Below are 23,077 nucleotides of genomic sequence, written 5' to 3' on the forward strand. Positions count from 1 at the left end.
GCAAAGAAATACTGTGCACGTAAATGTTTTGATGTCTTGCTAACAAATATTATAAGCCATGTCACCTTTGTTTAAATGCTCTTCCCTGTCATGACAAGGGCTGTTCATGCAGGATGGTAAAGGAATACTTGTTTATAGTGTCCACAATAACACTAGATTTGTCAAGTGCAGCAACATGTGAGGCAATGCCACGCAGTGCAAAGCTTGGGAGAATTCCCCCTCCCCTCTCTAAATTCTGCTTTTATGAGGAGAAAGGTTATGTGGTATATATTTCAGGAGTTGAAGTCCTGAGAAAATAAACCTCAGTCCAAGTACTCGTCCAGCATACAACAGATATTCCATAAAATGTATGGGCTGATTTCACGCATATGGCTGCTCGTTTTACAAGGGGATGATTAAGATGGTCATGGTTATGTTGGCTTTTAGTCCACAAATGCCTCAGCTGTTCTGGATTCATTTAAAATCATAATGTACCTCTGTGTGTAAAAAGCAAGCAGCCAGCACTCCTCTGCTCTCACCATCCTGCAAATCCAGCCCTTTGCCTGTGACAGTGTTTCCAACATGGTTCATTAGTCACTATTGACTTACACGGTCCATCTCTTTCTTCTCACAGTTTACCATCTCTCTCTGCTCTGGCACCAAAGAGACCCATGGAGTGGACAGGGCTGCCTGGAAGAGATGAATTTTTATTGCACTTTGCTGGCTTCCACCCCCCTTCCTGCTGCTTTTCTTGCTCTGTGATATCTCCCAACTGGCATTTCACAGCCTGCCTCTTGAGGGATGTCAGCCCACCCTGTCCTGGTCTTCTAGCCAGAGCATACTGCACTGCTCTGCTGGCACTTTCAGAGGAGTAGTTTATTAAGAAGAAGTGCTACCAATGGGAATGCAGTTCAAAAGGGCTTTTCCCCTTCCAAGACTGAAAATTCAGCATTTGCACCTGAACCCAAAAGAGAAACGGGTCTGGCACCGTTGGGAGAACCAACTTCTCACCCCTGCAAATGGACAAGGTTTTGGTGGCATGGTCTGGGTGGTGCAGACCGTTAGCTCCTCCCCAGGAGTCACATAGAGAGTGATCAAACTGGCAGGCTGTGACTCACGGAACATAACCACCTCTTTCCACCTTAATCTCTTTTGGTCATCTCAGGCTTTTCAAGCACATTCTATTTGATACTTCCTGCTTCAGAGGTTTTTCTTGCTGCAGCTGCCTAGCATCCCTTCCCCTCACCCTCCTCCACATCTTGTCTTGCATTTGGTTTATCTCTTCACTTTAAAAAGAAAAGGCATTTATTGCTTCATTCACATTAAGTGATTATCATGTAACAGAATAAACTTCTTGTTCCTATATAATCATATATCACTCTGCAGAAGGCAGGCTTCAAACAGCAGAGGTAGAAGTCTGCAATGTTTTTATCTGAAGCAATCTTTGTTTCTTAAAAAAAAAACCAAAAAACAAACCCTAAAACCCCTAAGTCAGTATCTTCCCGCAACTGCAGCTGATTTCCTGTGTAAACTTAAACCATGTGATATTCCATAAAAGCTTCCAGCTCTAAATTACAGGAAATGAAAACCATCATGGAAAAGGAAAGCTTTGGACTAAATTCCCAGATCAGATATCGTTGCAACTCTATTTCAGTCTGATTACAATTTGGATGCTTTCTAACATACCTGTTAGTCATTAAAGGAGCTGATAACAGCTGTTGAGCACAATGTCACCCAGGGCCTCTCAGCAGGACAGAGACATCTTCCACGCCCAGGGCATCGCCCCAGAGGTGCCACAGATGAAATCATGAGCTGAGGTTGATCAAGGGAAGCATTTTCACATAGCCATTGTGAACTGAACTTTCAACTGTACCATGTGTGTGCTGTACACAGTAACAGTTTGCAGTTGGCTGGCCACACACCCACGCCTGCACATGGTCGTGCTGATTCACCATCAAGGGCTTGGTGCTGCAGTTCTTTATTGCTCAGTAACATTTTTTGCAATAAGGAAAGAGTTGTGCAAGGGAGTATGAGCTGATGCTGGTACAAAGTATATATATGACATAAGAAAAGAGACGAACTGATGTCATCCCATCCCACCTGAATTTGGAATATATGCGTGGTCCTTTGGGAGTGATGCTGTCTACTGCTTCTTAGAGCCTGAGTGCTGCTCTAATCCCACAGAAAGCTTAGATTTACACCATGTCATCATGCTATTGTGATATGCACCATGCAGTGTGAATGTGCAGGAGATCTCCATGTTTTCCCCAGAGGTCTGTTGACAGAAAGCACCCACAACCCCTCATAGCTGAGACAAGCACACCACATAGTTAACAGCCTGCTACCTTCAGGTGGACTCTCTGTAGCTCTCATTTGCTGACAAGTGGCCAAACTGAGATTTATGGGTACTTGTCCCAGTGTTCTCATCTCACAAACGATTGAAGAAAGGGGAATTCCATTCCTTCGACCAGCACATTCTCTTCATTTCTGCAGTGTCTGCGTCCTTCAAGGCACTAAATCAGCCTGGCATTGCTAAGAAATAGGGACTTCGATTAAATAAATTAATTGCAATGTACTGCACAATCTCTTAATTGATATGATAGAGGATTTTTTAGTTTGTTCAGCCAAGATCATAATTTTCCTTTTCAACTGATGCACTGAATACTTATCATACTGAAAGGAAGTTGAGGTAAAATACTAATTTTAAGGACAGTTCTTGGATACACTGTCACTCATTTCTGATTTCAAATGTCACAGGAGCAAAGCATCACTTTTACTGTGGAAGGGAGTCTTGCTGGGTGCCAGACCAGTGCCTGTACCCCAGTCACCATTTCAGATGTTTTAACTTTTGCTGTCACTTCCTCACAGAGAGTGGCAGTCCCTAGCGCCTCTGGGTGTTAAATTCTAGCTGTCCTGTTCCTGGTATTATGAAAGCATTTTTATAAACAAGAGTATCTCAGCAAACATCAATATTTAGGCCTGCATTGATTTCTGTCTTGTTACCAGAATGAGGCAGATGCTCCAGCAGGGCAGAGGGTCACATATCCAATGCCAAAGGCACCAAAACAATTTGCACAAATTGAGGACTTCAGCCAACACTTTTTATAAGCTGTTCTTGCTGAATGTCCCAAATGAGAGGCTTCAGTGCCAGCAAAATCATTAAAGTGAAGAGCTTTGCCTTGTTCCCTACCCAGCAGACATTTCTGTTAGGGTAGGTCATTAGTTATTCCTGAGGTTGTTAGGTTATCGCATTGAATCTTAATCCATCTAATTCATCCCAGTGCACTCCTATTTGTTTCTAGTGCTTGCCTTTTAAAATATCATTAAATCATGTCACAGGCCGCCTCTGCACCTGCCAAGAAAGCTGCATGCGTTCTCTGATTTTCTTTGCCAGGTGAACTCTATTTAGTGTATTCCTGGAGAAGACAGCTCATTGCAAATCCTCTTTCTCCTTCTCCTATTTCTGCTTCCCAAGCACACTTGCTCACACGCTCTGGGGATTTTAACTTTTACATACCTAGTTCAGCTGTCCTGAGCAGATGCTGGTGGGTTTCCATTGCCTCGAGCTATCCTGGGTGTCCCACTTTCTCTTGCTGAGATAAGTTATTAGGGCAAAGAAAGAGGGAACTGTTTGCCTTTGATAGTGTAATGAAAAAATAAGGAAATCCCAGCAAAATCTGCCCTTCTTGTGCATAAAACCCCTTGGTTAAAAATTCTTAGCAGGATACTAAAAATAGAGAAACTCCACTGAGATCAATGTACAGCTTTAAACCGAACACATAAATTAATAAAGAAATGGCATTCTCAGTCCTATATAGCTTGTAGTGAATTAGACCAGGGCTTTTACAGAACAAAGGAACCTAAAAAAACCTTAATCTCACTTCGATGGAAAAAGGTCTCTGATCACTCCACCTGCCACTTCTCTCTGTGCCAAGAAAAACTCAAGTATACACCAAAAATACTGAAGGAGAGTTGAGTGTTGCATTAAATTTATGTACCACTAGAGACTAGGGTTGAATGTGCTGACTGAACTTATTCTAATAACTTAGATGGGAAAAATCCATACTGCAAATCACCTTACTTAGTTTGGTTTAACAAGAACTATTTACCCAAGAAAGAAAAAAACATGAGTGCTGATTGCTTTATCTCTCACCCAAGAAATACACATGGACAGCTCCTGATAATGTTTTCTAGCTGAAAAATACCACAGAAGCAGAAGGGGAGTAAGTTGTTAGACCGGGCTAAGGATTTGCCACAGAAAACGAGCGTGTTTGTTCATGTGACAAATGTTTACCATTGGTACAAGATTTGAAGGCATACAGGGAACCTGGACATCCTGGGGTTGTGCTAATGTTGTCTTAGTCATCATGGTGAACCTTATGGAGTGTGTTGAACCTTGTGCTTCTGAGTCCACGTCATTGGGCCAGACCTCCATGCTCCTGGGCCATACTGTATGTCCTAGTTTCAGCCAAGGGACCCCTGGTGGCCTAGTGGTTAGCATGCAGGACTCTCACCGCTGCAACCCAGGTTCAATTCCCAGTCCCTCCCGGGCAGATGGAACCCGTTAGCCCTCTGAGGCCATCCATCTATGAGAAGGACACTCTAAACAAACCTACGTCCTGAGGACCTCACTGCCATTGTCCAAGCTTGCTTGGCCCCGGCAGATGAACCTTAGGATTAAAGGGTGGGCTCAGTTCAGCGCAGGCTGTGTCTCACCTAAAAAATCCATTGCGCAGGCTTGAAAGGTAAAAGACCTTTCCCCAAATCTTCGTTCGCGAAGATGGGCCATTATATTATTATCATTATAGTTTCAGCCAGGACCCTAATGTTGTTCAATACCACCTCACATCATTGCCAGGGGCAGGTGAAAGGGACTCTCTCTGGCTTCTAAGAAGAAGGGCATGGCTTCCATCATTAAAATGTGTGGCATTGTCCACCATTGTTCAAGTCCCCAGTGAGCATTTTTGCATGTGAATCGCCCTCTCTTTTGTAGACTTTTGTTATTTCTATTGTTGCTGTTATGGTTTGTTTTCTTATCTCATTGCTGTTTCCAACTACTTCTCAAACCATGATCTCTGCCTTTTGTGCCTCCCATTGGAGGGGGGGAGGAGAGTGGCTCTCAGTCTTTTTAGTGGGAGAACTAAATTGGGGAACACCATTCCTAAACTATGTGCCTATTACCTTATGGCAAATTCTTGTTTGCAATTCTCACTTCATGTATACACTTAAGTGAAGTTTGGTTTGGGGGAGTGGGCAAGGGGCACAATGGGGAGGTGGATGGGTTGCTCCAGCCACATTACTTGCCAATGACTATAGGGTAAAAGTCACCTCCACCCTAAATTACATTAGCTGAAGAGAGCAGACCCTGATCTCACAGGGCCAGACCTTGTCCCCAGACTTTGTCCAGTGAGACCCACACATGTGGGTCTGGTCTGACCTGTGAGGTGAAAAATGAGGCGTTAGGGAACACCCTTGGGAGGACTTGGGGAATGTGGGGAAGAGAGTGAAGGGACTAAAGCTAGAGGAGGTGCTCAGTACTAAAGATGGGCAAAGCTGCTTTAATTAAAAATTCAGAACTTCCAAACCTTGCTGGGAAGCCAGAGTGTCTATGAGCAGCCTTTGCTGCAGCCGTGGTCTGTGGCAGCTTGTTTGGTGTATATGCCCATGCAGGGTCCCTGCTGAAATTACCAGGGAGGTTTCCAATTAGCACCAATTGAGGCAAGTTATTGGGGGGTTTTCATGCTGCAGGCACACATCCCCTGGGACGCAGCATGAGACCACCCGCTCGCATTGCATAAACCACAAAAAGACATTAAACTTATAGGAACCATTCTCAATCACTACCAACCCATACTAGATTTGAACCATCCACTGAAAGGTGAAAGGTTAATGTGAGCTAATTTTTTAAATCATTGCTGTAACATTAGGAAGAAGCTCTGGTAACCTTTGGGGGCTACTGACTTACTGCCTGGTGTTCATTTGGCTGATCCTACAGGCTACAATCATGATAGGATAATGTCTCAAGAGAGCAAATAAAATTCAAGAGGTACATTTTTCTTCTCAGTGCTTGTCTGCTATAACACTGAACCCTTCATTAAAAATGTGATAAGCCATGCAATATATTTTCCTGTATATTATAGCCTTTAATCTTTAATGTTAATGACAGAAATTTTACCATTAGCAGGACTGTATTTTGCTCCACACTTTAGACATTCTTTTGTAACCATGAATTCTTGCCCTCTTTCAGACAGATGGTAACTATTTCAGCTTGAATTCCTCTTTGTAGTAACTTAAAGGGAATTTGAAAAAACAAACTAAGCTATAATATAACTAAAATAGAAGAAGTTACAGCATTGCAATGTCAAACCCTTTTTTCCTAGCCATGACCACCCTTTGACTTTGCTGTTACTAGGTGCGTCCCTTGAAACTGAAGTCATTTTTATAAATACTGCTGATGAGGACGAATCAATCCACCTCAATCCCCAAGTCATGTTGCCTTGATTTGTGCACGACTCTTAAAGGACAAATTATTGGCTGATCAGTTGGAAAATTCGAGTGTTTATGAAACATGTAAAACCATGTTGAAGAGTGGGGCTTGGTCCAACAATCAATAATAAGGCTGGTAAAGAAGGAATCCCTGAAGTTTAATCCCTTTTACATGTTTCTCCATGTCCTTCATACACACCTTTCTAGCTTCTCTTGTAGCTTTGACCTTTGTAGCTGTTAAATGCAGATGATAGCACTGACACCTGCATGTTGCACCAGCTTTCCAGGGAGTCCTTAAGTGTGGTGCATCAACTTACAAGGTTAGTATCACATTTCAAATAAAGTCAACATCCAAAAAGCACTGTGGGATTGACCACATCTCTTTTCAAGATAGGAAAGCAGTCATGAAGAAATCTGTCAAATCTGAGATGGGGATCAGGGACTGGGGGCACAAGAAATATATCTCTCTTTAGATGCAGGATGCCAAGCGTAATGGGGTCCAGTCTGCTGGCATGAGATTGCTGTGCCCATAGTGACATGGGAGGAACAATGAAAGAGTTCAGTCCTCACCTTGATCCAGGGAGAGTTTCCTTTAAAAACAATCTTCCAAGCACAAGGCTTGGGGGGGTGTGATACCCTCCCTCCGTCACCAGCCCTTCCTGCAGGCTGGTCCTCGGTCCTTGGCAGTGGCCAAAGTACCCGGAGTGCCAAGGTGTGTGCTGGCCAGGATTTGAACAGCTAGTCTGGGGAATGACCAGGGAAAAGTGATCTGCATGACAGGCAGTGGTCTTCACAGCTCATGAGCTTCCTGGAGTTGTCCGAGCAGAGACAGTTTTTAAGGAAGAAAAAGGACATTTGGGTACTACGGCCTCCAGTGACTTCTGTTCCTTCATTAAGGGTAAGAAAGGGAATGGAGCACCCATGCAATGACAAACATTACTGATACTATTGCAAGCAAGGACAAGTGATAAACCACTGATAGTGGAGCCGGGGAAGGCGGGGGGGGGGGGGGGAAGGGTCTGCTCCTGCAGTGGTCCCACTTTCCTCTTCTTCTCTGAACACTGGCCCTGTGGCCTGAGATATCTCCTGATCACCCTAATCTGCAAGAGGAGGACAAGCATTCCTCCTGCTTCAGATTATAGTTTAGTCCTATTGGCATGGAATATATCCTTGAAAATCATTATATCTTAGCACTTTCTCCAAGCACCATAGCTCCTGAGGCAACACTCCTCCATGCCAGGGCTATAACATGAGCTTGAGCCATTGCGCACTGGGGAGCAGCAGGGCTGTGTGGGGAACCCAAAGCTGTGTGCTGGTCAGCATGAGGCCAAAGGGACAGGGAAACCTGAGGTTTGAGATCAACTCTTGTCTGTTCAACATGTCCCTGGTGACCATGGGCTCTGTGCCACTGGGAGTGCTCTCCCCAGCTGGGCACAGTAAGCTGGTCGCTGGTGGGCTGCTGGTGGTGCTTTGTCCTTCTGGTGGTGGGTTTGGGTGACAGGGACAGGACAAAGCCTCCCCTGAGCCAAGAGCAGAGGCAAAACTTGTTGAAACTCTTGAACACAAGAAGGCATGAGGTCACGTCCGCTTGATGAAAGTCCAGTTGCTTTACAGCCCCTTGCCTGTCAGCAGGAGCAGGACCAGGATTGCTGTGTCTAGCTGGGGGGAAATCCAGCAAAATGGAGATGCTGACAGCCACACCATGGCCCAGGATCAGAAGGGTTGACACCTGCTGAGCTGCATAAACCTGAGCCCAGTGCATTTAACCTGTCAAAGCAGGGGAAGAGCTCTGGCCAGCAGGCACCACCCTAGCTGCTGAAGGCTGTTTGGTAGAGTCAGGGGCCTGAAGTCTAATGCAGCTATCTGATGGGAGAAGAAACACCAAGGATAACAATCCTCCTTGCCCTGAACAAACAGAAGAGTTCATCTTTCACAAGGTGGAATTATCCAAAATTAATGGAGGACGTCTAGCTCTTTCGCAATACTTTTAAGTCTTCGGCAATATTTCACCTTAATGCTACTAACAACAGTGCTGGATGACAGCACTCACATTTTACTAGCTTTTATGTCTTCAGTTCCACTTTTGATGTCCTTACTCATAGGCATGTATATATATGCTTAGCTATAGAGGTGTATCCATCCATATATGTCTACTTGCTCTTGGAGGGAATGCAAAATTAGATAGGCATGGATTATTAAGAGCCTTATTTTGAGAAATTGTTGGCATGTGTGCACATATACTCTGATTAATATATGTTTTGAATTCCGGCAGGCATATTTATTTGTCACTACTTATGATTAGACATTCAAAACCAGGATGTGTCTTCTTTATTTACCAGACACTGACACTAGGAAAATAGTATTTCAAATGAAAAACACAGCTTCTCAGAGTATCAGGTTATGCTGAGAAGTTTGTTCAGGAATTTTGAGAGTTTTAAAAAAAAATTATTCATTTGATAGCAGTCACAGCCATGTGCTCTGTCTTGGCTTTCCAGTGAGGGCATGTGAGCCACAAGGGCAGAAGGGAAGAAGCATCTTCCTATGTTGGGGATATTTCTGGTTTCTGGCATTCTTTAAGGCAGAGACTCTTACTGCTCTTTCAAATTTAATATTGTCAGTGAGTGCAAAGATCTGAATAACAAATCAAACCTTTTCTGAATTAGGCTTGGCTGAGATGGGACAGGTCTCTCACTGGGCAAAAGGGATTTCAGACGCCTGAATATCACTTACTTCCAAAAATATAAGTCCCTACAACCTACCAGGTTTCTGCAGTTAGATTAATTTTCCCCCTTTTTTTCTATGCTAAATTTGGTCCTGAACACCATAGGTTTTTGGGTATTAATGGACCTTTTCTGCCTCTTATCTGTAATTTTTACTATTGATTTTAAGACCACGAAGCTAATATTGGAAGATCAGCAGCCCCATATCCTTTTTTGAGGAAAACCTAAACTTTTCAAAATTCCATTTAAAATTCTAGCAGTGGCAATGTGCAAAGGCTGTGACTACTGAGGGTCCTGCAATACTGCTACAGCCATTCCTGTGCAGTCATTCAATGGGAAGATACTGTCATTAAAACCTTCATGAGTGTGCCCCAATAGATTAGTAATGTTTCAATCTTTGATTTTCATTAACAGGTCTATATTAAGAGATTGACATTATAAATCTTAACTGCAGCTGAGGCTCTGTTGTGATTGATAGTGTCAATGTTTTCCTGTTATTTGAACTTCCAGCTATTGTCAATGTAATTCCCGCTACTGCTTCTGGAAAATGTTATACATTACACCCAATATTGGCATATTTTTCTGAATGTAAGCGGACTGTTTCCTGCAACTGTAATGCAGTAGCATTAAAATGTAGGTGGTGATCCAGCTCTAGCAAAGCAAACACTAAATCACCAATGGGCTTAATTAGCACAAGGTGAGAAACTTCTGGCCTCCAAGGAGTTGCAGGGCTCTTGTCTGGGAAAGGAGGGAAGCAAATGGACCCTTCTTGCCATCATCAGTTTTGTTACAATTTATTTTGTTACATAAAGTTCCTGTCTGGTGGGTTCTATCCGTGTATTTTCCTGTCAATCAGTATGCACTTTGGCACGCTCAGTAAATAATAACAATAGATATTAATTATAGACAGTGGGACCCCTGGTGGCCTAGTGGTTAGGATGCAGCACTCTCACTGCTGCGACCCAGGTTCAATTCCTGGTCCCCCGGGCAGATGGAGCTCGTTAGCCCTGTGAGGCCATCCATCTATGAGAAGGTCACTCTAAACAAACCTACGTCCTGAGGACCTCACTGCCATTGTCCAAGCTTGCTTGGCCCCGGCAGATGAGCCTTAGGATTAAAGGGTGGGCTCAGTTCAGTGCATGCTGTGTCTTACCTAAAAAATCCATTGCGCAGGCTGGAAAGGTAAAAGACCTTTCCCAAAATCTTCGTTCGCGAAGACTGGCCATACTTAACAATTATAGGTAGTTCTCATTTTATCACACCATACCTGTCAAAAGCCAAAACTTTACCTCATCCTCTATGATAGTATTATAAACTAATGATTAATATTTCAAATCTTTTACTGGACAGCTGACTATAAATAATCTCCCATTTTTGTTTCTTGGACTTTCAACAGCTTTATCTCTGCTACTAACGTCTTCTTATGTCTTCAGAAGGAATAAAGCAGAAAAAAAGAAGATAATGATTTAATCGAAGACAACTGAAATGGCAGTTTTGCTGTGCAGACAATAACAGAGTCAATGGTTCTCTCAGGACTCCTTTTTGAGAACCATAAAAACCCCACACTTAAGAAATGAGTTAATACACACTTATAAGAAATGTTTTTCTATTTGAGGAAAGGAATGAAGTCTAATACATTATTGGCTGAATCTTAAAACATGATGGTGGGAAGACAAGGTTTTTATTATACATTTCATCTTCACTTCTTCATTTATTCTTACAGTAAAATCAAATAATCAGTAATGGGCTGATATTTTGATGTCAAATGGAACCTAAACCACACATGAAAATGGAAAATCATTCAAGCAATAGGTGAACCTTTAGTGATTGAACCTTAACTAGGTAATGGACTACAGGAGGTGACAATCGGGCATTTAATCTTGCTCCAAGGACTCTTTCTCTCATTTTAAAGGGCTACTGGCATAAACAGTTATGGGCAAGTCTTCATGCCATTGAAATTGCTGCACAGTAGAATTTTCAAAATTAGTTTCCCACAAGTCTTCTTTTCTACATGGGAGAGAACAGTATGTTTAAACCTATCACATAAAGGAGGTCAGATACTTCAAACATATATCTGGTTACTATCCAGCAGCAAAAATATGAACATTCTTGAGACAATTTATTTCAAGACTCCTTTCTCACTTTTTAATGGTGTTAACTGGAAACAACTAGGGAACTTCCAAGTGCAAATTTGGTCTGGATTGCTGGAGACTAACCAAATGAAAGGTGAATTTAGACTAAAAATAGTATAAGCAGCTTACAGGCTTATAACTACAGATGAAAGATTATATTCTGCGGGGGAGTTTTGCAGGGAACTCAGGCAAAAGTGTTCAATGTCACTGACCACTTTGTCACTTTCCATTACAAAATGTATATATATATTTTAGGACAAGAAACTTCAGCAAAGAAAAATCAAAATGTGAAAAGATGCTGGAGTATCTCATTTTCTTTTACACTTGTACCATTTTGCAAGCACTTTTTGAGTTTTTATTCTAAAGAAATAAATAAATGCAGACTGTGCTTCTTAATAGCATTAAGAGCATCAGTCAGCTGTGCTGGCTGGATCTGGATCAAACAGTAGAGATCAAAAAGAATATAAATGTACCTGATATTCCATCATAGCCAGAAATAAACTGCATGCACCAGAAGGACTAAAGTGAAGAAACATATATGTTGAGTATTTTTATTTCCAATGTTCCTTCACAGTTACTGGATTAACTCACCCTTCATCCCCTCTTTACTCATTCAGATCTTGACTCTTTTATCCTCTGCTGGCAAATTGAAGGTCTGCCTTGTGGTCATAGGTCACTGAATTAATCACTTTAAACAAGAGATTTGCTGAGGTTTCAGAATTTCTAGTGTGACCTATTTCTCCTTTCTGTTTTCCACAGCTTTCCCCCTGTTGTTTGTAAAGGAAAAATCTGTGGAATAAGATCAAGAGTCAGAAAGTGCCAGGAAATGAGTGGTCTTGTGGCCCAGCTTACAGGAAAGTGAATGGCTCATATTCCCAAGCCAGGAGAGCTGGCTTGGTTGCCGACATCTTTCCGGTGCAGGATCTGGCCGCTGCAGTAGGAGGTAGTGATGTGGGCTCTGTGGCAAAGCACTGGAGGACAAATTTCCTCCTAGTGTTAAAATTGGCACCCTTTAGTCCCAGAGTCCTACCCAGTTACATGGTTCAACCAACTGAAAATGCAGCCTTCTTAATGTTACACCAAGTATAGTTTTCAAATTATCATTATACAAGCACTGGAGTCTTTGGGATCTGATGGTTTTCTTTGTCTGGTACCAGCTCCGTAGGGAGAAAATCACCAAAACATTTTGGAAACTTCAACTGTGACCAGACAAGGTGAATCAAGAGGAATTTATGCCTGCTTTGCTACAGAAATTGAGCTGAGACACCTCACTAGTACAGCAGTACAGCTAGGAGGGGGGTCTAGTCTCTTCTGTGCAGACACTACAGCGGCAGCATATGTGCACAGGGATGAGTGTGAGCTAAACTATCACTAGGCTCTTCTGGACAGCATAAATGTGTCCCCTTTTATGCACTGTGTCTATAATTTCTTTAGTTACTCTGGTGACAAAACTGCCTTCCTGCATGCCTGTACTGTAAACAGTGTTCCAAATATAAAAGTGCTCTCTGCGCCTTATCTAGAAACCAGGAAAAAGGAGAGTATATACATATTTATTTATTTTTTTTTTTATTTGGCAGCAATTTATGCCACACGGGTAAGAATATGTCAATTGTAAGAAAACCATCCTATAGCTTTTTTTAATCTGGTTAATTTTCAAGCTGAATCCAGATCCCCAGTGCAACTACCAATAAACATGTGCTTGGGCAGTGTGGAAGGAGGAGGTTAGCAAAAGTCCTGGGATATTGTGCGCAGAACTGTCCTCAGATGCCAAAATACATCAAGTACCTCTTTTTTTGAGTTGTTGTTCAGTCCAGAGGTTTCCCCTTTTGCAGCCATCTTCTCTCTTGTAAGATAGATTGGGCCAATTTCCATGTGCATTAATATTCCAGGGGCATCACAGGAGCAGCAAATCCTTTGAAGAGTAGAGAAGTTCTTTCTAGCTATTTCCCTTTGGAGCTGATTCCAATGCAAATCTGCATCTGAACAACTGTTCAGTGACTAATGCAAGAGTTGTACCTTGACTAGTTGCAATATTGTGCTCAGGACTTTTTTATGTGCTCAGTTTCCACTGAACCAAATAGGATTTAATGAAAATGCTGTAAGGTTTAGTGAAATGAGGGTTGTGGTTGGGAGCCAGGGCTCAAGCATGTTTTTCCTTCTTTTATGTTCTATTTGGATATAGGGAATGTACTTTAAAAACCAGCATTTTTCGCTCACATGCTCAGGGGAGTCAGTGTAGATGGGACGAAAACAGCACTGTCTGCTCAGCCCTTGCTCCATCACAGTCTTTCACCTGCTGGCATTGTTCTCAGCCATTCCACAAGCATTAACTGCCTTTAACTGGATTACTCTATTTTCTATTCCTTCAATCTTAACTACACCTTGAAATATTGCATTTAAAATGTAAAATAAAAAACCGACTAATTCCATTAACTCAAAATAGGTCTCTAATTGACCTCTTAATATGGTGTATTTAACATGACACGGTACCATTTTCATATGTAAATTGAATGATTCTTAATAATTCAGTGCTTCTATTTTCATTCTACAGAATACATCTTCCAAAGGAGTTGGGGGAACATTGTGAATTCCTGTCATTTATCACTTTGCCACAAAAATGAAACTGCAGCTGCCACCGATATGAAACAGTACATTTTACACCTGCCTTCCCATGCCTTGGTCTTGCAGTGTACAACTCCAAAAACTTTATACATTTCTTATTAATAAACATACTGAAAATTTGAATGTGAACATACTTTTTCTTAACCTTTTCCGTAATAGGCAGGAGAAGGTGCAGACAAACAGCGATTCCCATCACAGAATTCAGCTCAGACTCACAGCTATTCCAAGGAATAAAATTTACGCTGAGCACAACTAGTTAATTTGATTCCATGTCAGGCTCGTAGGCATCATCTCCCCCTGCCACCTCCCTCTCCCCAGCCAGCCCATCCCCTCCACCCCCAGGATGACACTTCACATTTAATCTAAACCCTCTCAGATTAAGCGGGCGTGTAATTTACTCCCACAGTAAGGTCCATTGCAACTGCGGAGGTGATGTAAAGGGGAGTTTGTTTAAAGGATGTTAAGCCTGCAAACCTGCATGAAAAACCCTCTTGTTGGGGCTGTCAGCAAAGCCTTTAATGTGCATTCAGTCTTGCATTCATCTGGGATCTGTGTGTGGTATTGACTGATGTTTTATTATTGTTTTGTAGATAAAAATATTTAACTTAAGAACAACTCAATTGCAGGAAGGGCTTTATATAGTCATCATAACATGCTTCTCCCACTGCTGTGAGTGTAGGAGGCAGGGTATTTTTCTACCACTTAACGTGTGAAGTCTGACATATTTTAAGAACATTATCAAAATGCAGTTTTAGAAATCACTTTAAATCCAAAACCAAAGAAATAAATCCATAGTCTTTTGACAATTTCCCTGAGCTAAACTATTTCAATATGCTATTTTTATTTTTATTACTCCTTTCTGCTTTTGGCAGCACAGGTCTTTTCACCCAAATAGGGTATAATGGACCATGAAAGCGGGTTACATCCTCGGAACCCAAACGTCAGGTGCAGTTAAGGTGAACTGCTCCATTTTAAGGCACAGCGAGTTACCTTGTGCTTCACTGGAAACCTCAGCCCCAGAGAGAGAGAGGAACCGGGAAAGGAGGTGGGTCTTCACTGAGATGGAGTGCGACAGCTCTCAGGCCACTGGTGGCTCCTTGTTCAGAATCGCTATGAAGTAAAAGCTTTTTTAGAGAAATACAAGTGAAAGCATTGTTGCCAGATTTGCACTATTTCCTCTCCTCACAGACTGTGTATTTTACACAGCTGACAGTACGTTTGTTACAGCCTACCCTCAGATGTGTGCCAGCAGGACATACTGGAGATTGTGAGTCCAGACCAGAGGATTTCTTAACCATAGGCCTCTGACATCTGCTGCACACTTGTTACACAGTTGGAACATGAACAGAGCTTTTAATTTTGCTCTTTGATTTTTGCATTCCTGTTTTTAAATGCTGTTTGTGTAATTTATGCCTTGCAAGCCTACAGAAGATTGGTGGAAAGGAACCTCTTTATTTGAACTCTCTGAAGTGCAATATTTCTCTTGGCTTTATTTTTCCCTCCTCCTAAGCTTATGTATTATCATCTGACAAATTGGACCTGTTCTTTTCCAGCAAGTTATTTGAACACATACTTGTAGCTGCTTTTAAGAACAGTACAGCTTTCAGATAATTTCATTGTTATTTTATGTGCCAGATGTGGTTTGTTTTCTGCAGCTGGAGAATTAGAACAAATGTTGCATAACATCCATCTATTCTTTTACAAATAGAAGTTAAAATCTACAGATAAAAGATAAGTGGATCCTGCAGAACCCAATACTGCCTTATTTCACTTGTCTCCTTATGCTGAAATGACTTCAGACTTGCAGTCACCTCCCTGCCAAAATACAAGCATGTCACTCATCTTCCCTCTCCCTGGGCTTCCCCAGATGTCCTGCTTCTCTGCATTGACTGCATTTGACTTATTAATCAATTGACTGCATGTAACCTAACATATCCATTGACCAGAAGCACCAAAAGAAATCCCTTTTTATTCAAATCTTCAAAGAGAGTTCAGTAAGCCTTTTGGTTACTCTCCATTGACTACATCATCCACATTAGCAGATTTACTTTCGATATTTAGAGATTCATTAAAAGCTAGGATGCACCCTGAGATTTATCCATACTCTTGCAACCTCCTTTTATTTTTTTCTTCAGGAGATATTACACAGTGTATATCTGGTGTCTCTAATTTATTCTAAAGTGCCCTGAATACCACCTATGAGGGCTGCGGGATGAACCCATGGAAGGATCTTTGCACAGAGAGAAGATACGTTGTGGATTCTCTCTCCTTTCAAAGGAGATTAAATGCAAACAAACACATTTAGCTCAGAGAGGATCAAACAGGGCGGCCAACATGTGCATCCAGCTGAGAGCTGTGTGAGGTCTGGGTGACACTGACTTTCTTCAAAGGAAAAGATAGAAACAAACCGATTTTATGGATTCCATGAAAGTTGCCTCTGCAAATGATGACTAGAGAAATGGAGGTACCAGTTTGGCAGAAAGCGAAATTCACTCCCAAGCTCCACAATAATAGCAACTCATCTTTCTTTGAGAATTGCTTGTCCATGTGTATCTGAGTGTGCACTGCTTCAAACGTTTGTGAGACAGCATTTGTCACTGTGTGTTCCCTTTGCAAAGTGTCCTATCTCACTGGGGTAGGTTGCCATGGTCCATGTTTCACCTGAGGACGAGTGTAAATAGCCCAGAACAACATGCAAAGGCAGACAAGTGTATAAATTACTGATGTGCCCGATCTGCAGAAAGCTACAAAGTAGAGTCCTTGAAACATTCCACATATTTTAACATTGTAATTAAATAGATGTTTTATGTATTCATGAGTAAGTAGTTTATGATCACTGACTCTGCAGGTACCAAAGGGAATACCCCACACATGGGAAAAGGGAAGCCTTCTTGAGGTGACAGGGCTCAACATCTTTCTGGTTTGTTTTTATTTTTATAGATAGAGTTGATCAGGAATTGACAGACCAAGTCATTAGGGCTTCAAAAAGTTTAAATGTAAGCCACCTTGACTCTAGAAAAATACTTAAGTACACATGCAGCATTTTCTGTTTTCAAGGTGCCACAAATGTTAATTAACAAATGAATCTTGCTTGCCTTAGCTAAAAAAGTCCTCCGTCAGTCTTGGATTTCCCCCCAAAAGCCAACAGCAAAGGCCTTTATCGTAACTGCTGCAGTAGCACTGGGCACAGATCATGTCTTGACTAACGGGAAATGATGCAGCAAAAAGCTTTATAGATAATGAAACCATCTGCTAAAAGCAGTGCATTGGGAGGAGGCTGGACTCCGTTACAGAAAGTTATGCATCATCATGCTCATGCTCCCAGCAGGCAGGACCTTGCAGGCAGCTCTCTGCCCACTCCAGCACAAACCCACCAGTCAACAACAGTTTCCCCACTGCTCATGGAAAAACTGTGTCACATGGGCCAAAAGGGATTTCACCACGTGGCCACCCTCCCTCAGAGGGCAGGTTAGCCCGGGCCTGCGGGGTGGGGGTGGAAAGCCTTGCATGCTGCTTATTTTGTTATCCCAAATCTGTTTACACAGGGATATAAAGACATGAAATGCTTCATAGCCAAGTGCCATAGATGGTCCTTCCCTAGAGAAGCCTGGACAATTCATGGATGGAGCTGCAGTGAGGGTGGGTTCCCAACCAAACGGGTTCAATGTATTTTAGCTTGTCTGGACAACATTCAAATCTAACAGCTCCCAGGTTCCTCAGTTTTTAAATTATATTTCATCCAGTAATTCTGAGGCAGCCCAAAGGGACAGCAAAGCAGAGGAATCAAGTCCTGAACAGGAAAGAGAGCTGTAAGTCTCTTTATTTACCAAAGATTTTCTTGGTGGCAATGTAATGAAAGTACTAGAAGGAATGGGGAGCACAAGAAGATGGGTGTCACATATGAGCAACAGAGGCCTGCCAAGGAGGATGGAGGGCACAGTTCACGGCCATACAGAACTCAAAAGTGAGGCTGGGAGCTGCAGAGATGCAGACTTAGGAAGGTGCATGACAAAGGCAGAATAGAGGACAATTATTTCAGGAGAACTTATTTGGGCAAGACAGGATTGGCAGACTCAAAGTGAGGCAGAGAAGACAGAGGATGAAGAAACAGGTCGCACTAAAATGGATCACAGGGTAACATTCTATAGGAAATTATTATGTTTGTGCATTTCTGTATGTCTCCTTTTACAGTTCTGTTCCAACATATCATATAGGTAAATCTTATTTTCCTAATTAAACCTGTTGGCTCTGCATCATTGTAATTGAAGGGTTCTGCACTTTTCACAGCAGGAGCTCAACACCACGTACAAATTGCTATTAAAGAGGAACTGTTGTGCAAGCACATGCTGAGAGGACCTGACAGCATGTTGTGCAGCTCAGCCACTGGCACAGAACCAGCTCTCAGCTGAGCACTGAGCATGCACACCACTTCTAATTACATGATTTCCTAATGTAAATATCTCTAGAAGAAAAATATTAATGTGACTTCGACTGGACATTTCTTCCCCTGATCTCAAAGCACACCCCAGAAGTGGTGGTATCTAGTCACAGCTGGAACTGGACACTAAGAAATCCAACAATGCCTGTGCATCCAGATCTAGATGACTGCAAACTTTTCAGGAAGGTTAGTTGGGAAGAGGAGAGATTCAAAACACTATTGCCCATAGCATCTGCCAAGAAACATGCTTATTGTTTTTACAGCCTCACATTTGGGAAATCACCTTAACACCTGAATGCTGCCTCAGTACATTGTGAAAAGATTCAATTTCCTGCGTTATTCCAACTCATATCACTAACCTGCAATCATGCTGGTCAATAAGTTCCTTGATTTTGATGTTAACTTTCCGTATCCCACTAATTGACGCTTGAGAGACTTACAGTTAGTGGTCACTGTAGTGGAACACTGAAGAACTACAACTATTGCAATATTTTCAAATCCAAATCACTTGAAAAGAGTAAAGTTTTAAAGAAGCTGAGATAAAGCACAGGATTAAAGGAACAGACTAATGAAATTATTATAGACAGTATCTCTATTTTCATTCTGACTGGCACTTTGCAATCAAACACAACAATTTATATGTGCTATATGACAACACTTATTTTAAAGAAAAGTTCCACTGGGCAGGTAGGCACTACACTGAATTAAAAGGTACCTCTCTGTTTCCTATAAGATTTAAAATTAAGAACCTAGGGAAAATAATTGCCTGACTGCTGAGAAATGGTACATAAAGTACAACCATAAATGTGTGATATACTCTGTATACGTATTTAAATGTTCCCTAGTTACCCCTGATTACAGCTTGCCACATCAACAAAACACCTGGTCTGGTATTTTTTCTTACACTGAAACCTCTTGGCCAAGCAGGAATTTTTATCTCAAAAGCAGCTGAAACCTTTGTTTACCATCTCATAAGACATGCTGTTAGACTCTTGTGCTGAAGATCTTTTTAATGATGTGCTTGATGGGACTGAACGATGTATGTTCACCAGCTTTCACCTTCACTATTAATAACAGCACAGTTCCTATCTGAAACGTCTTCTATAATTGTGTAATTACACACCTCATTTATCCAATTGTTAAGCCAAGAGTCTGATTAAATATTAACAACTGCTTGGTTCTTCTAGTGTCATTAGTTGGAAAGCAACCCTGTAATCTCAGGTAACACATGATGGTAATTATCCTTCACAGTTCCCCTTAGCTGAAAATCCAGCACAATCAGAGCAGATAAGGTTGCCCAGCGGAAAACACGTTACCCCTCTGTTCCTCTTACCTCAAAGCTGCCTGAGCACTGTACCACGTGTATGGACTTCCCACAATAGAAAAGCAAACATGTACAGAGCACTGCAAAGGAGGGCACCGGCTGATTTGCCCCTCTAATCCCATCCTGCATTATGAGAGATTGCAGCCTGACTTCCAAAGTAATTTTTTAAGTCAAAGAAGGGACAGTTTGGTTTGGCCCAAACATCCCTTCCCATAGAAAGCAAGGAGGAGAGCAGAGCAGCATGGCTTGTGACCAGAGACGTGAGAGCTGGGAACGATACTCTTATATGTGGTCTTGCATCAGAGGGGCACGTGCCCTGGGAATATCCCAAATTATAGGCAAACTTAGCTGAAATGCATAAACCAGGAGCAAGCTGCACTTCAGATGCACTTTGCATGGGAGTATCACCAGGCCCTTTAAAATAAAATGTTGCAGAAGAGAGCATCAAAATGCTATAAACAACCCAAAGCAATGGCAAACAGATGTTTTGCTCAGGCCCTGAGAAGTCCTGTGTGCTGCTGCCCACAGCCCTCACCAGAGACCTTGGGGCCTGGGGGACCCTGCGCTGGGGGGAGGGACATGAGCAGGCATCCTCTGCCTCAGGAATCAGGACCACATCAGGGGGACATTTGAACGGGAAGCCCTAAGCCACGGGCACGGGGGAAGCACGGGTGTGGGCATTGCTGAAACCGATCCAGCAGATCCTTTTCCCAGCTGCTGCAGCAGCATTAATAGAGGACTGCCTGGAGCAGTGGGGCTTTCCCCCCATTAACATCTTATTATGATGAAAGGAGCAGTTTATACCTCCCAGAGTTATTGCTTCCAGGCTGTCTGTAAACTCAGGTGAAACCTTACATCTGGTTCAGGTTTTCAGGCTTTCTGTTGCAGTGGGGAGGACGGGACCATAATTTGTGTGTGAGGAGAGCAGGGCTGGAAGTGGGCTGACACAAGGGGGGCTTGCCACCCACCAAGCTGGGCCACCAACCCACTGCCTGACATCTGCTGTGCACAGTTCCTTGTCTCTCCTCTTCCATGGTGCAACACAACACAGCATGGCTGGTGCTGGCACACCAAGGTGTCAGGCACAGCCCTGCATGGGGCTGCAGGAGGGAAAGGGGTCAGGGTTTGCTCTGAGACCTCTTGGCATCAGGGTGAGTTGCTCTAGAGCAGGGCACACAGAGGGGCTTTACAGACACGAAAAGGCCCATGAGAGAGCTCTCTCATCTGTAACATTTTGCAGTTCAGCTCAGGCTCCCAGTACGGCTCTGGCAGGTGATGAATTTGAAATAAGATTTGCAAGATCACAGTCAGAAATCAATAAACCCCATCAGCTAGGATCTAGCAGCTGTCTGAAACAACAGGTTACAGCAGATGATAAACACTTTAGGGTGGGGAAATGCATTAAAAATAAGATCAAAATATGATCATAAAGCATGCTTTCCAGCTGCTAACCCTATAGGGGAGCAAAACCTGAGAAATAACCACATTCAGGTATATCCCTTAAAAGACAGGTAGCACAGCCTCTTCAAGGATGGATAATATCTTCATAGGGAGGACAGGTTATGACACAAGTTACCAAATAGTTCCTTGTTTAAGTTTTAGCTGCCAGGTTTTGTGATTCATAAAACTGAATTATCAATTCCTATATTCTTTCTGAAATCCACTTTAAACAATCCATATCTACTTCTCTGCAATAATCTTTCCATGATACTTACACCACTTGTGTAAATAAAGGCTTCAGTGAAATACTGTAGATCCTCATGACTCTCAGCTCCAGCAGGGATTTTTTTGGAAGCTGAGTAAATGCTCAAGCTCACCTTATCAGCATGCATCTTGTAGGTGGGACATGGAATAGAAGATGGTCTTGTCTGGGAAGCATTGGGAAACCCCCTCATGGCCTGTAGCCTATCAGCATGTGGTGGAGGCTTCCCTCTTAATCTTTTTCCTTTGCAGCCAAAGCCATAAGAAATGGAATTTAAGCCAAAAATATTAAATACAGACAAGAAACCAAGGCAGAACACCAACAGGGATGGCCACTGAGACACGCTTGGGGAAATCAGAGCAACCTCTGTCACCTAGGACTGGAGTGAGTATTTCCCAACTTCTCCAGCATGGGCTGGGACACAGCATTGGGATCTGGTGCTGCCGAGCCAGATAGGGGGAACACCAGCGACTTCGCTCTCACTGGAAGTGTTGCCTCAAGGCCTGTGAGGGTGAGACCCAGCAGTCTGTGAGAAGAATTAAATTTGTCATGAATTTGTAACAGCAGCCAGGTACCTGCGTGGCTGCATTTTCTCCTATGTGGAACAGGTTACCCACAGAGGGAAACTCTGCAGCCTCCCATGGAGAGCAAGTGTGGAGCTGCAAGCTTGTGTGCTAATTTCCTACTGGAGTCACAGAGAGAGTCAAGAGTAGATGGGCAAATGAAGCCTCTGTGGTCAATGGATGAAAAGCACACAAAATATTGGCAAGGACACCTGTTTCCAGATGTCCTCGATAGCTTAGCTAGCTTAGAAAGATCATCTCAAGAAAGGAGGCACTGACAGGGCCACCATTCCTGGAGAGGTTTCTGGCTTATTACAATCTTTGTGTGTTACACTAAATAAACCACTTAAAAGTATGTTGTTGCTATTTAAAAGAATTGTAACAACTGATCATCAGAAAAGATAGGCCTCTGATGAAAAGTCAAAGAGAAAACACACAAAACCAGATTTTTGCAGCACATCACTCACTATCTTCTGTACCACTGCAAGAAGTTCCACTGAAAATAAAACTACCTGGAGGAATAAATTTGTTCAGTTTAGGTTGACCAGAATATAAGGTTTTTTTTTTCCTTCTGACCTTGCACAGACATTTTACAAACAGCTGTTTTCCAAAACAGCATGTTGGTTGTCGCTCATACTGGTACGTCATGCCAGGAGCCTGCCTGTCCTCCTGGTGATGCAGAGCATCTGAGAATGGGATTGCTGCTCTGCAGCAGAATTGCACATTTCCCCAGAAGGACATGACTTGCCATTCAGAAACCCAAAGCAGCACCAGTTCCAGCAACACGGTAATCTCAGCCAACGGAGATGTATGATCTCGGGGAACCACCTGCAAAAGCCCACACAAAACTGCTCCCCAGAAACCTTCCGGCCTCGTAAACCTCTCACAGGCCCCTGAAGGCCATAAATTCTGCAGGGCCTCTCACAACTGTTTCAAAACACTTAATGTTTTCCTTCTGCTTTGTGGTTTCCCTGCCCACAGTGGGGATCTCTGCACCCACCTGATACTGAGCCTGGAAGAGTTTTGCTCCATATGCCAAAAACTGCTATGGAACTGAGTTAAATTGTCTTAGCTGATGCCTATCTAGGTAAGACATTGATGCCAGTTCCTT

General features: G+C 42.7%; 1 long non-coding RNA gene across 1 annotated transcript; it reads right to left on the reverse strand.

Annotated features, from left to right (window-relative positions):
- Positions 1-13,108: 13,108 nt before the first annotated feature.
- On the reverse strand, positions 13,109-22,580 carry LOC113969374. The gene is made up of 3 exons (XR_003534837.1): positions 22,479-22,580; positions 21,519-21,646; positions 13,109-13,229 (listed from the first exon to the last, which is right to left on the reverse strand). It is a non-coding gene; the product is annotated as an uncharacterized LOC113969374 (long non-coding RNA).
- Positions 22,581-23,077: the final 497 nt, after the last annotated feature.

This window comes from Neopelma chrysocephalum, unplaced genomic scaffold (genome assembly GCF_003984885.1).
Source record: "Neopelma chrysocephalum unplaced genomic scaffold, ASM398488v2 Primary Assembly neopelma1_72, whole genome shotgun sequence".
Lineage (NCBI taxonomy): Eukaryota > Metazoa > Chordata > Aves > Passeriformes > Pipridae > Neopelma > Neopelma chrysocephalum.